Genomic DNA, 15,657 nt, shown 5'->3' with positions numbered 1-15,657 from the left:
GAAAAAAATGCTCAAAAAAATTACAGGCTAAAACAGCAAAAATAACATAGAATGCCATAGAATGCCTAAAACCCTAAACCCTCAAAAAAATGCTCAAAAAAATGCCATAAAATGCCATAGAAAGTTCACAAAATATCCTGTTAGAGTTGCTTGTGTTGAAAAACACAGAGTAATAGCTGGTAGGATAAAAATCCTACTGGTTACCGGCTATGGATGGTCGCCGACCTCCCCCACCTTCCCCAGAGCTCGCCAGACCTTCTCCACACCTGCAACGTCCTTTTCCACACCTGCAACAGGAAGAAAAAAGCCATTAGAGATCAGAAAAACAACAAAAACAGCAGCGCAAAACAGAAAAATCCTATGTTACCTCAAGCTCGGTAGAATGGCAACCGACTCCTCACCAAACAACAAAATCGCCGAATAAGACCACCACTAGAGAAATGCTAAACAACCGGCATTCCATGTTAAACAACTTGCATTCCAGAACGACCAAGAAATCCAGGCGGAAAAGCACAAAAAAAGCAGAACCGCTGTCCCAACCAGAAACCATAAAACTCCATCAAACCTTCGCACCAGCACACGAATAAACGACACTGCCCGCAGGTACACAAACCCTGCCAACCGAACAAAGCATTCCCCCAGCACACGAATAAACCACCATGCGCGCAGGTTATAGGGTCGTCCCGCGCCATCTTCGGCGGGGGGCTTCGCCCAACAACCGGCCCCGAGCAGAAAGACAAAGGGAAAATGGAACATCGCAGAAATGAGCCCAGACCAACCGTTGAAATGGCGCGAAGTCGGATTTTTATGTAGCAAGGTGATAGCCCACACATGGAGCTCCACAGTGGACAGGTGTCGTACCGGCTCCATGTGGGTTGACGCGTGGTAAAGTGACGTGGCGGGGAGGGCGCACATGTATTGGCGACCCTCCACTATACAAATTGCTTTTGGCTGTATCCAGCTCGCTTTCTGTCTCCGGGAAAGAGACATGCAATACCACCTCCATTGAATGCGTTGCTCTAACGGCATTAATCCACCTCCGTTTATATGCCGACACATGCTTCTTCAAAATTCGTTAAGCGTAGTACACCACAAATTGGGGGCTATCGGAGGAGGCAGACGGGGTTGGAATTGTGATCTCTCTTTATCCGTCATATAAAAAAATTCTCGTCAAAAAATATTCTCTTAAAAAATTTCCCTTCAAGATTGACGCTTTGTTTAAAATTTTGCCCTTCAAGATTGACATTTTCATAATAAACTAGCCCTTCACCAATACAAGATTGATTAAAAAAATACCTTTCGATAACATAATTATGGTAAAAAATGTCACATATTTATCATAAGGAACAAAACAAAATGACCATAACACACAAATGACTTGTTAAATCTTGTATTTTGATTTGAAATTGCATGGAACATATTAAAATCTTTGGAACCTCGAATCAAATGTGGTTGAGAGGACAAGCAATAACATTTGTATATAGGAGATATGACTAAGTAGATTTATGGGGCATATAATATGACCAACATAGTAAAACTATTGAATGTTATCAATAAAATCTCAGAAGTAAATTAATTAATATAGTTTATGTTATGATTTACCTAATCTAATATATATTATTATATCTAAAGACAAAATATACATGATGTCATATTTATTATAGCGTGTTTTGAGATATACTTTAATATTAACAAGATTGAATGCATAGTATTTGAGCCTTTTAAAAATTAAAAGACTAAACTTATAACAAATGGTTATTGCAGATCTTTTAACATCATGTTATAAGATTATGTTATGATTTCCTCCATTACTACATCCTGAGAGAGCAAACACTTATAAGTATTAAATGTTATAAAGCCATGCTTTCATCGAATCATTCCTTTTATTTATCGCCAAAATTTAGTAAAATTGATATAATATATAAACAATTAAACATATATATATATATATATATATATATATATAATATAAACAATTAAACATATATATATATATAATATATATATATATATATATATATATATATATATATATATATATATATATATATATATATATATATATATACAAAGCCAATGTGTATGAAAATAACATTAAATAAAACCATAACAAACTCACTCTAAAATGGCTCCATATAGTATCTAACTAGTTTATTTTTTAGGCAAAAAAAATTCATTGAAAATTGAAAAATAATTTTCACCTTCGTGTATTATTTAGAGACTATACCCTTTAATCTAACTTGTAAACATATCGATGAAAAGCTAAATATATCTAAATTATAATACTTTGACAACTATAATTGTGGAGGTTTCAATAAAAGGTGTTGAACATTTGAAACATGTTTATTTTGTTTATTGAAAGTATATAATCAGTCCTACGTAAAGTACTTGATGGTTATCCATTGCATATGTTTAAAGTATCATTTAAAAACAACAATATGTATTATGCCACTTGAATGCCCAATAAGACTAAGTTCCATGCAAATTCAGAGATAATTTCGGACGTTATCTAATATAATGTTTGATACAAAATAGAAATACATGACACCCTAAAATGGCACAAAAACATACCACCAACATCTAGTTTTCAGATCCATCCAATAAGAGGAATGCATTTGACAACAAACTATTAATTGATACATATACATAGTATTCAAAATGATGGTTTACTCCAAAATCCAGCTACACCAAACTAATGTCACAACTTACAAGTTTCTAAATTCCATTGCTCCAATGATAATGAAAGCAACGAAATGCCTCAAGTTGCATGGAAGTTATGCATTAAAGCCAAACAAAGAGGGGGATTGGATATATGTGCAAAAGAATCTCCTATTTAAATGCATCTTGAGAAGCATAAAGGGAGAGAAGCTATGTCATAGTAGCAAAATGATCCAATCTAAACACATCACATCTTTTACTACATTTTTCAAAAGGTTGGTAAGATGTGGCCATTTTTCAACCTTGATGGCATTTTTCATGTGCCATCAACCTATAACAACAACACATGAAGAATATTTCAAATGATATCTTCAATTTCTTCTTATGGCAGCCATCATCCATGTAACTATTAATGCCTGTATTCCACATTCCATCAATACAAAAAGAACATTAAAATTCCATATCATAAATATAAATATAGTAGAGGACAACAAAAGTAAAAAAACGTATGTGTAAATAAACTTTGTGCAAAGTAAAAAAAAATGTAGCTTAATAATTCTCACATGTCAAAAAGTCTTCTTTCCTTTGCACCTTGCCAAATCTCATAAACTCGTTCCCATTCCACCTCTGTTGTGTTAGGACCTATTAATGATATGTGCATCAATGCATCAAGTGTGTTAATTGATAGTCTTGTTCTCATTATATCTTTGATCATATTTTTTTTAGAGAACCCTCGTTAACATGCAACAATGCTTGTTAGTATGACAAGCACTACTTGCCATAATTTTAGCATATTTGGATACCTAGAGTACCAATCTTCTATTTGAGAAAATACTTTCCATACATCTTTCATTGGGAATCTTTCTCCATTCAAATAAACCACATCAGTAAATTGATATAATTCTCTTTTACAAGCTGCAATATCAAACATTGGTACATTTTCACCTTCATTACATGTTTTACGCTGCAAATGTGAAAAAGTGTTTCAAGCCAATGCTTTGCATTATTTTTGTTGGAAATAATACTGAGAGGGGGGGGTGAATCAGTATTATCAGATCAGATAAAACTTTTCAATTTCATACTCAGAAACATATACGCGACTTCAGTTAAGTGAACCCGCGTGTACACGCGACTGTGTTTAAAGCAACTAGCGTATATGCAGAGATCTTATGATTCAGTTAATCTTATCTTCAGTAAATGCATCAGGATATTATTAAGCATATTAACAGTAAACAGATGCAGTATAACAGAATAGATCATCACACAAAAGCCACACACATGAACACCATGATATAAGGTGGAAACCCAATGTGGGTGAAAACCACCTGCTGCAATTTGTCTCTTTCTTCTTTAATGAGAAACTTCTTTTACAATGTACTAGTGCAGTCCTTTACCAGCACGCAGGCTACAACCTGCAGAGGGCTACAACCCTCTCTCGTTTTCCAACTACTTTTGGAAGGGAGCTACAACCCCCTCAGCTCTTGTACTAGCTGATCCATTTACTAGTACGTAGGTGCTGACCCTACAACCTTCAGGGACCACGTTTCATACATTTTCATACTGGATCCAAGAGTACAAAGCAAACATTACCGCAATACAATCATCAACTTATACTTGCATCATAATTCATTAAACAACCCAATACTGAATCACTGAAACCCTGTCATCAAGAACACAGAACCCAAACCAGAATCTAGAACTCTGCAACAACCACCAGAATCAGCAGCAACCTGAAATATTAACACTTATCATGCATACGCTACTTCACTGTACCAAAACCGCGTGTATACGCGCTTTCTCCAAAGGCAACCCGCGTGCAGATCTAGAAATGATTACTTCTGCCTTTGCTGTCAGATCCGACCCTTGCCAAGCGTCCCGAACAGATAACCAGCAATACCAGATCTTCTCACTGCGTCAGACACCCACAATCCATACTCCTTTGCCTAGTGATCTTCTCCTTATATAGCCTTAGGCCTTGTTCAATACCAAGAGCCAAAACCATAGAAACACAATACCATCAACCTCGAAACTAGGGATCAACACGTCCGTCGAGACATAATGGTCCGAAACCATAGGCACAACTTCCAAGGACTAACCGCCATGGACCAAAGGTACTTTTCCACATACACGCGCTTTTTCTGAAGCCAACCTGCGTGTACACGCGACTTGGTCTTAACAAACCTGCGTGTATGAACTTCCTTGGCAAGCTGTACTAGGATCTGTCTTCTGATTAAGTTGCCATCTCCTGTACCAACTTCTGAGCATCTGTACCAACCTCTGAGTGAGTTGCCATCAAGGACAACACTTGAATCATAATGCCAACAATCTCCCCCTTTGGACTTGATGGCAACCATCACACCAAGTCACTCTCCCCCTTTGACATCAAGGGCAAAGGGTGGACCAAGATATTCTCTTCTTTGGTATACCCTCTCCTGTCCATACTGCTGTCCATACTCCCCCTGAGTACATGCTGAAATCTCCAAATGTGCTCCCCCTTTGTGTATGCCAAAGTGTACCAATCTATCCATCCTGCTCTTGCTGAATTGTGCTGTTCATGCTCCCCTTGACTGTAGGCAAGATCTGCAAAAGATGTTCTTCAAGAAGAACAAAGACTTATACATCATAGAAGACCTTCCTATCACCAAAAGACTCAACATACATTCATCACCCAACCTAGTGGGGATATACCAATATTGACTCATCCACCTAACCATGTGAAGATACATGATAATACATGAACATTTCATCATTCATCCCAGGCATAGTGGGGAAACCAACATAGGCCGTTACATGACCTTGACATCATAAAAGAGATACATGACATAGTGATGAAATATCTAGACCAAGACTTATGAAAGCCACCAACAGCATCATGATCTGTACCATAAGCATCAGCCTGTAATACCATTCCTAAACAGTAAGATGTATCATTTAGCTTCATAGACTTTATCAACACCTTCTAACCATAATGCCAACAATGCATTATTTGAAGAATATTCTCCCCCTGAGTGTAAGCCAACCATGTCTGAACCATTTCCTGAGTCTGTTCTGCTCCCCCTGAGCCTGAGCCAACCATGACTGAACCTGGGTCTGTTCTGCTGCCCTTTCTCCATATACGCGACTTTGCAGCCTGTAACTCGCGTATATACGCGACTTGTCTTCATTATATAAGCGTATGCAGGATGGAATACTGAATTTCACTTTCAGATTCCCCTGTGTCTGTTATGTCAGCTGACTGAGTTATCCCACACCTTTCTGTCTCTGTCTTCTTCAATTCCTGCAACTGTGATGATGTATGGTCCTTTTGTCTTGAATTTTGAAATCTGCTCCTGCATTCCCTTGCTTTATGCCCATAGTTGTTGCATGTATAGCACCTTATATTTTTCATGTTCCTTCTATCACAATCAATTGCTTTGTGTCCATATGCATTGCAGGCAAAGCAATACCCTCTGAAGTACCTGGGATGCGATGATCTTTCTTGAACCATTCTACTTCTGCATCTGGCTGCAACATGTCCAAGATTATGACATACATAACATTCAACATTATTCAGCGGAGGAAATAATCGTCTATCACGTCCATAGTTAGGAGTAAAGGATCTTCCTTGAGGAATTTCTTTCCTTGGTTGTTCCTTGAGCATTTCAGATTTCTCATTAGAGTTTCTTGTCTCACCTTGTGAACTAGATTCACCTTCAACATATTCATGAAAACCAAGACCAGTCTTGATAGCAGGAGATCTTTGACTATTAAGAATATCATCCAAGACTTTAGAACTATCTTGAAATCGTAAAAGCTTATCCTTTTCTTCTAGTTTACCTTTCAAGATATTTACCTCAACTTGATGTTGTTCTTCCTTTTTCAGATACTTCTTCCTTAGGTCTTCTTCAACTTTTCTCCCTTCTTCCACTTGTCGCTTTAGTTTGATCACTTCATGTTCTTGATCTTCAAGATCTTCTTTTAGAGAGAGGATCTTTGATTCAAGTCTCTGAATAGTTGTGCTCTGATCTTTTGCTATATCCTGCAATTTCTCCCTTACCCTGGTTTCTGTCTCCAATAGTTCTTTTAGTTTGGCAACTTCTTCAGTTTCTGCATTCGTCTCTTCATGTGCCATGAGACTTTTAATATCCTCGCTATTATTGGATGAAGCATTCTTCTTCTTATGTGCCATGAGACTTCTAATATCCTCACTATCATTTAATGAACTTTTAATATGGGTATAATAGCTTCTACCATCTTCTTCATATATCTTTTCTTTGTTATGAGGACATCTAGCAGCATAGTGACCAACTCTACCACATAGAAAACATTTGAAAGGTAGTTTATCTTTGAACCGTCCAAATCCCCGTTCAAGATTCTTGACAAAATTTACCTCATCTTCTTCCTCTGACACTTCGAATGCGGCCTCTGGTGGTACCTCTTGTCGCATTTCAAAAGCAATTAAGATCCCGTGAAGCTGTGACATGGTAATTTTCCGCACATTCTCCTTTTCTTCTATGGCAGATACTTTAGAATCAAATTTAGTAGACAGAGATCTCAAAACCTTTTGAACTAAGACAACTTCCTCAAATTCTTCACCCAGATCCCTCATACAATTCACAATCTCATCCATACGCAGGAAATAATTAGCTACGCTTTCATTACTTCGCATCTTAAGAGTTTCATATCGGATTCTGAGAGTTTGAAGCTTTGCTATTTTTACCTGATCATCTCCTTCGTAGCTTGTAACGATTTTGTCCCATATTTCCTTAGCTGATTTGAGATGCATGATCTTCATAAATTCTGATTGAGTCAAAGTACTCAATAGGACAGTAACTACTTTGGCATTGAGCTCATATTGCTTTTTCTCTGCTGGATCTGTAGGAGTTGCTGATGGGAATTTGTATCCTCCTTCTACGATTCCCCAAACTTCTGCTCCAAGCGACTGTAGGTATGCAGTGGTTCTTATCTTCCAGTGAGTAAAATTGTTCCCGTCAAAGACTGGTGGCCTGATGTGTGCCTCTCTTTCTGGATTAGCCATTTGATGGATCTTTTCCTTCAAGCGATCAAGCTTTCTTTGAAGGACCTGCTCTGATACCAATTGTTGGAAATAATACTGAGAGGGGGGGGTGAATCAGTATTATCAGATCAGATAAAACTTTTCAATTTCATACTCAGAAACATATACGCGACTTCAGTTAAGTGAACCCGCGTGTACACGCGACTGTGTTTAAAGCAACTAGCGTATATGCAGAGATCTTATGATTCAGTTAATCTTATCTTCAGTAAATGCATCAGGATATTATTAAGCATATTAACAATAAACATATGCAGTATAACAGAATAGATCATCACACAAAAGCCACACACATGAACACCATGATATAAGGTGGAAACCCAATGTGGGTGAAAACCACCTGCTGCAATTTGTCTCTTTCTTCTTTAATGAGAAACTTCTTTTACAATGTACTGGTGCAGTCCTTTACCAGCACGCAGGCTACAACCTGCAGAGGGCTACAACCCTCTCTCGTTTTCCAACTACTTTTGGAAGGGAGCTACAACCCCCTCAGCTCTTGTACTAGCTGATCCATTTACTAGTACGTAGGTGCTGACCCTACAACCTTCAGGGACCACGTTTCATACATTTTCATACTGGATCCAAGAGTACAAAGCAAACATTACCGCAATACAATCATCAACTTATACTTGCATCATAATTCATTAAACAACCCAATACTGAATCACTGAAACCCTGTCATCAAGAACACAGAACCCAAACCAGAATCTAGAACTCTGCAACAACCACCAGAATCAGCAGCAACCTGAAATATTAACACTTATCATGCATACGCTACTTCACTGTACCAAAACCGCGTGTATACGCGCTTTCTCCAAAGGCAACCCGCGTGCAGATCTAGAAATGATTACTTCTGCCTTTGCTGTCAGATCCGACCCTTGCCAAGCGTCCCGAACAGATAACCAGCAATACCAGATCTTCTCACTGCGTCAGACACCCACAATCCATACTCCTTTGCCTAGTGATCTTCTCCTTATATAGCCTTAGGCCTTGTTCAATACCAAGAGCCAAAACCATAGAAACACAATACCATCAACCTCGAAACTAGGGATCAACACGTCCGTCGAGACATAATGGTCCGAAACCATAGGCACAACTTCCAAGGACTAACCGCCATGGACCAAAGGTACTTTTCCACATACACGCGCTTTTTCTGAAGCCAACCTGCCTGTACACGCGACTGGGTCTTAACAAACCTGCGTGTATGAACTTCCTTGGCAAGCTGTACTAGGATCTGTCTTCTAATTAAGTTGCCATCTCCTGTACCAACTTCTGAGCATCTGTACCAACCTCTGAGTGAGTTGCCATCAAGGACAACACTTGAATCATAATGCCAACAATCTCCCCCTTTGGACTTGATGGCAACCACCACACCAAGTCACTCTCCCCCTTTGACATCAAGGGCAAAGGGTGGACCAAGATATTCTCTTCTTTGGTATACCCTCTCCTGTCCATACTGCTGTCCATACTCCCCCTGAGTACATGCTGAAATCTCCAAATGTGCTCCCCCTTTGTGTATGCCAAAGTGTACCAATCTATCCATCCTGCTCTTGCTGAATTGTGCTGTTCATGCTCCCCTTGACTGTAGGCAAGATCTGCAAAAGATGTTCTTCAAGAAGAACAAAGACTTATACATCATAGAAGACCTTCCTATCACCAAAAGACTCAACATACATTCATCACCCAACCTAGTGGGGATATACCAATATTGACTCATCCACCTAACCATGTGAAGATACATGATAATACATGAACATTTCATCATTCATCCCAGGCATAGTGGGGAAACCAACATAGGCCGTTACATGACCTTGACATCATAAAAGAGATACATGACATAGTGATGAAATATCTAGACCAAGACTTATGAAAGCCACCAACAGCATCATGATCTGTACCATAAGCATCAGCCTGCAATACCATTCCTAAACAGTAAGATGTATCATTTAGCTTCATAGACTTTATCAACACCTTCTAACCATAATGCCAACAATGTATTATTTGAAGAATATTCTCCCCCTGAGTGTAAGCCAACCATGTCTGAACCATTTCCTGAGTCTGTTCTGCTCCCCCTGAGCCTGAGCCAACCATGACTGAACCTGGGTCTGTTCTGCTGCCCTTTCTCCATATACGCGACTTTGCAGCCTGTAACTCGCGTATATACGCGACTTGTCTTCATTATATAAGCGTATGCAGGATGGAATACTGAATTTCACTTTCAGATTCCCCTGTGTCTGTTATGTCAGCTGACTGAGTTATCCCACACCTTTCTGTCTCTGTCTTCTTCAATTCCTGCAACTGTGATGATGTATGGTCCTTTTGTCTTGAATTTTGAAATCTGCTCCTGCATTCCCTTGCTTTATGCCCATAGTTGTTGCATGTATAGCACCTTATATTTTTCATGTTCCTTCTATCACAATCAATTGCTTTGTGTCCATATGCATTGCAGGCAAAGCAATACCCTCTGAAGTACCTGGGATGCGATGATCTTTCTTGAACCATTCTACTTCTGCATCTGGCTGCAACATGTCCAAGATTATGACATACATAACATTCAACATTATTCAGCGGAGGAAATAATCGTCTATCACGTCCATAGTTAGGAGTAAAGGATCTTCCTTGAGGAATTTCTTTCCTTGGTTGTTCCTTGAGCATTTCAGATTTCTCATTAGAGTTTCTTGTCTCACCTTGTGAACTAGATTCACCTTCAACATATTCATGAAAACCAAGACCAGTCTTGATAGCAGGAGATCTTTGACTATTAAGAATATCATCCAAGACTTTAGAACTATCTTGAAATCGTAAAAGCTTATCCTTTTCTTCTAGTTTACCTTTCAAGATATTTACCTCAACTTGATGTTGTTCTTCCTTTTTCAGATACTTCTTCCTTAGGTCTTCTTCAACTTTTCTCCCTTCTTCCACTTGTCGCTTTAGTTTGATCACTTCATGTTCTTGATCTTCAAGATCTTCTTTTAGAGAGAGGATCTTTGATTCAAGTCTCTGAATAGTTGTGCTCTGATCTTTTGCTATATCCTGCAATTTCTCCCTTACCCTGGTTTCTGTCTCCAATAGTTCTTTTAGTTTGGCAACTTCTTCAGTTTCTGCATTCGTCTCTTCATGTGCCATGAGACTTTTAATATCCTCGCTATTATTGGATGAAGCATTCTTCTTCTTATGTGCCATGAGACTTCTAATATCCTCACTATCATTTAATGAACTTTTAATATGGGTATAATAGCTTCTACCATCTTCTTCATATATCTTTTCTTTGTTATGAGGACATCTAGCAGCATAGTGACCAACTCTACCACATAGAAAACATTTGAAAGGTAGTTTATCTTTGAACCGTCCAGATCCCCGTTCAAGATTCTTGACAAAATTTACCTCATCTTCTTCCTCTGACACTTCGAATGCGGCCTCTGGTGGTACCTCTTGTCGCATTTCAAAAGCAATTAAGATCCCGTGAAGCTGTGACATGGTAATTTTCCGCACATTCTCCTTTTCTTCTATGGCAGATACTTTAGAATCAAATTTAGTAGACAGAGATCTCAAAACCTTTTGAACTAAGACAACTTCCTCAAATTCTTCACCCAGATCCCTCATACAATTCACAATCTCATCCATACGCAGGAAATAATTAGCTACGCTTTCATTACTTCGCATCTTAAGAGTTTCATATCGGATTCTGAGAGTTTGAAGCTTTGCTATTTTTACCTGATCATCTCCTTCGTAGCTTGTAACGATTTTGTCCCATATTTCCTTAGCTGATTTGAGATGCATGATCTTCATAAATTCTGATTGAGTCAAAGTACTCAATAGGACAGTAACTACTTTGGCATTGAGCTCATATTGCTTTTTCTCTGCTGGATCTGTAGGAGTTGCTGATGGGAATTTGTATCCTCCTTCTACGATTCCCCAAACTTCTGCTCCAAGCGACTGTAGGTATGCAGTGGTTCTTATCTTCCAGTGAGTAAAATTGTTCCCGTCAAAGACTGGTGGCCTGATGTGTGCCTCTCTTTCTGGATTAGCCATTTGATGGATCTTTTCCTTCAAGCGATCAAGCTTTCTTTGAAGGACCTGCTCTGATACCAATTGTTGGAAATAATACTGAGAGGGGGGGGTGAATCAGTATTATCAGATCAGATAAAACTTTTCAATTTCATACTCAGAAACATATACGCGACTTCAGTTAAGTGAACCCGCGTGTACACGCGACTGTGTTTAAAGCAACTAGCGTATATGCAGAGATCTTATGATTCAGTTAATCTTATCTTCAGTAAATGCATCAGGATATTATTAAGCATATTAACAGTAAACATATGCAGTATAACAGAATAGATCATCACACAAAAGCCACACACATGAACACCATGATATAAGGTGGAAACCCAATGTGGGTGAAAACCACCTGCTGCAATTTGTCTCTTTCTTCTTTAATGAGAAACTTCTTTTACAATGTACTGGTGCAGTCCTTTACCAGCACGCAGGCTACAACCTGCAGAGGGCTACAACCCTCTCTCGTTTTCCAACTACTTTTGGAAGGGAGCTACAACCCCCTCAGCTCTTGTACTAGCTGATCCATTTACTAGTACGTAGGTGCTGACCCTACAACCTTCAGGGACCACGTTTCATACATTTTCATACTGGATCCAAGAGTACAAAGCAAACATTACCGCAATACAATCATCAACTTATACTTGCATCATAATTCATTAAACAACCCAATACTGAATCACTGAAACCCTGTCATCAAGAACACAGAACCCAAACCAGAATCTAGAACTCTGCAACAACCACCAGAATCAGCAGCAACCTGAAATATTAACACTTATCATGCATACGCTACTTCACTGTACCAAAACCGCGTGTATACGCGCTTTCTCCAAAGGCAACCCGCGTGCAGATCTAGAAATGATTACTTCTGCCTTTGCTGTCAGATCTGACCCTTGCCAAGCGTCCCGAACAGATAACCAGCAATACCAGATCTTCTCACTGCGTCAGACACCCACAATCCATACTCCTTTGCCTAGTGATCTTCTCCTTATATAGCCTTAGGCCTTGTTCAATACCAAGAGCCAAAACCATAGAAACACAATACCATCAACCTCGAAACTAGGGATCAACACGTCCGTCGAGACATAATGGTCCGAAACCATAGGCACAACTTCCAAGGACTAACCGCCATGGACCAAAGGTACTTTTCCACATACACGCGCTTTTTCTGAAGCCAACCTGCGTGTACACGCGACTTGGTCTTAACAAACCTGCGTGTATGAACTTCCTTGGCAAGCTGTACTAGGATCTGTCTTCTGATTAAGTTGCCATCTCCTGTACCAACTTCTGAGCATCTGTACCAACCTCTGAGTGAGTTGCCATCAAGGACAACACTTGAATCATAATGCCAACAATTTTCTCTCACATAAAGATCTGACAGATAATGACAAGGACTAAACAACCTTGCCGCATTAAAAAGATGAAGATTTGGAAATCTTGAATTAAAACTCTCAATCAATGCCTGGACATGATTTCTTGTAAGTTGTATGCAACTCTCGAGGGAGCCATCAATTGAAGCTTCCATTGGTTGTGACAATTGTTCATCATGGATTGGAATATACAACAAATCATGTCTATGGGTAGTTCCCTCTTTGTCATCATTTTCAAGGAAACCATCTTTAGAGTCTTTCAAAAATTTAGTAAGATGTACAGTATCTTCTACAAAAGAATCTAATCTGCAGAAATATCTTTTAAGAGTATTTAATGCGTACTTAATAGGTATTCCAAGCAATGTGACATACACATTATCTTCTTGAAATTTTTTGTTTAGATTGTTCAACTCCTTCAAAACATCAACAAACATATTCAAACAAAATTGAACTGAAAAAATCCTTGCCTTATGATACCATGAATTCTTTCTTTCTTTTTTTTATAAACTCAAAATAGCAGGCATCAATGTAACTAGTCTTTCAACCACTTGACCCCTAGAGAGCCATCTAATCCCATGGATTTGAAGAACCTGCAAGGATTCTAATTCCAATACCTCTAATAAAGAAATGAGTTCATTATTTCTCTTTGCAGAATTTCCAACCCATGAGTATACCTTGTTTGCGATTTTCTCAACAGACAAAAACTATGGTATCTTCTTTGAAGCTTTTGATGGTGCAAGTGCTTCATGATGTGCAATGCAATGAGTATCAATCAGATTTGGTAGATCATTCTTTAGAAATGTGACAAATCCATTTTCACATCCAACCATAGATGATGCACCATCAGTCGAAACTGCTATTAGTTTCTCATTTTTCAACTGCCTTGATTCCTTTAAATTAATGATGGTGTCATATATAGTCTTTCCTTTTCCATTAGGAATAGTAATCATTTTCATAAATTGTGACACTGGAGGGCCCAAACCTTTTAAGTCTAGATATGTGGAATACACAACAAGGTGTTGTTCCAAACCATTGTCTATACTTTCATCTAACATTATAGAGAAAAATGGATTGTCTAACATTTTTCTAGCTTGCACCTCTTCAAGGTAATCTGATATAGAGTGAATGAATTCAGTGGCTGCTTTTCTATTTATGTAGGAAGAATACTCCACTCGAGAAGGCATATTAGGTGTCTGTAGATGCATTTGAAGATGACAAAGATCTTCATAAGTAGCAATTGAAATATCTTTCTGTGCAATAAAATATGCTAACTTCATGGTGGTTATGACCCTTTCCTTATTAGCTTCACTTATAGCCATGATGTGTTCTATAATGGGCTTTGCCAACCTTTTAGTTTCATACAAATTTTTTTGAGTTGATGTTTGATGAATAACATATTTTGCATGAGTTGTCACAACATCATATTGAATGGTATTACATCCATTTCCAATACCCCATGGACCTTGAGCATTGTATTTCTCACAAATTTTTCACTTCATACGAGTCTTGTCATTTTCAACATTGATACTATACACCCAAGGATGTTTTATAGTCCACTCTTCTCGAAATTCTCATTTTGAGAAGGTCTTCCTCCTCGAACTACTAGATCCATCATCTTGTCCTTCCTTTTCACAACTAAGAATTTCTAGATCAATAACAAACGCTTCATCCATATCTTCATTAGCATCCTCATTCAAATCAGGTATACATGTAATATCTTTAACATTAGAAGTTTTTGATGTTTTAGAATATCCATAAAATTTGTCTATAGTTGATTGACCCTTCCTTTTTGGAGGCATTTCTATTGAAATAATTTACCTACATGCAAAACAATTACAATAGATTAATAATTTATAAAACTTACAACAAAAAGTTAACACATGTAGCTTAAAAGACATTAATAATTATGAAGAAAAAGGAAAAAGTCACTTTATATTTAAGAAATAAATCATAGCTCTCCATAAATAAAAAACTAATTTAACCTTTCATTGAACTCTAAAAATATTATTTTGAGGTTACAAACCCTAAAGTTGAATAACATATATGGCTAGATAATTACAATACATAATGTATAAAATAAAATAAAATAAAACGGCTAGGTAAAGATATAAAACATGGAGTTCATTCATCTTTCTTGAGTGTGTAATTGAATTGACCAATATTCTTTTTATCTATGTGACATCATTATAATTATTTAGGATTGATGAACCACATTGTTTTTCACCCAAGACAAGAATACAACATTGTAAAATTATAATAATAATTCAAAAAATAAATTTAAATATGTTATAACATATTAGAATTAATAAACATAATCCAAATGTTATAACTTATGACATTTTTCTAGGTATATTTTCTAATTATTTTTTTCCAAAATATAATTAAAAATTACTACAATTACAAAAATAATCAATAAATTTATAAAATTCTAATATTCCAAAAAAAATTCAAAAACTTAAATTCATTTTATATTAAAAATTATAATTTTAATAATAAAAGATTTAAAATCTTACTTAAAAATTA

At 37.5% G+C, this 15,657-nt stretch overlaps 1 pseudogene; it reads right to left on the bottom strand.

Moving 5' to 3' along the window:
* Nucleotides 1-432: 432 nt before the first annotated feature.
* LOC149202964 (uncharacterized) overlaps nucleotides 433-15,657 on the bottom strand; it is a 122,289-nt pseudogene continuing 107,064 nt past the window's right edge.

This window comes from Pinus tabuliformis, chromosome 2_1 (assembly GCF_031772625.1).
Source record: "Pinus tabuliformis cultivar Carrire ecotype Pingquan chromosome 2_1, CPIR1, whole genome shotgun sequence".
Taxonomy (NCBI): Eukaryota; Viridiplantae; Streptophyta; class Pinopsida; order Pinales; family Pinaceae; genus Pinus; species Pinus tabuliformis.
This window is presented reverse-complemented; position numbering and strand designations above follow the sequence as displayed.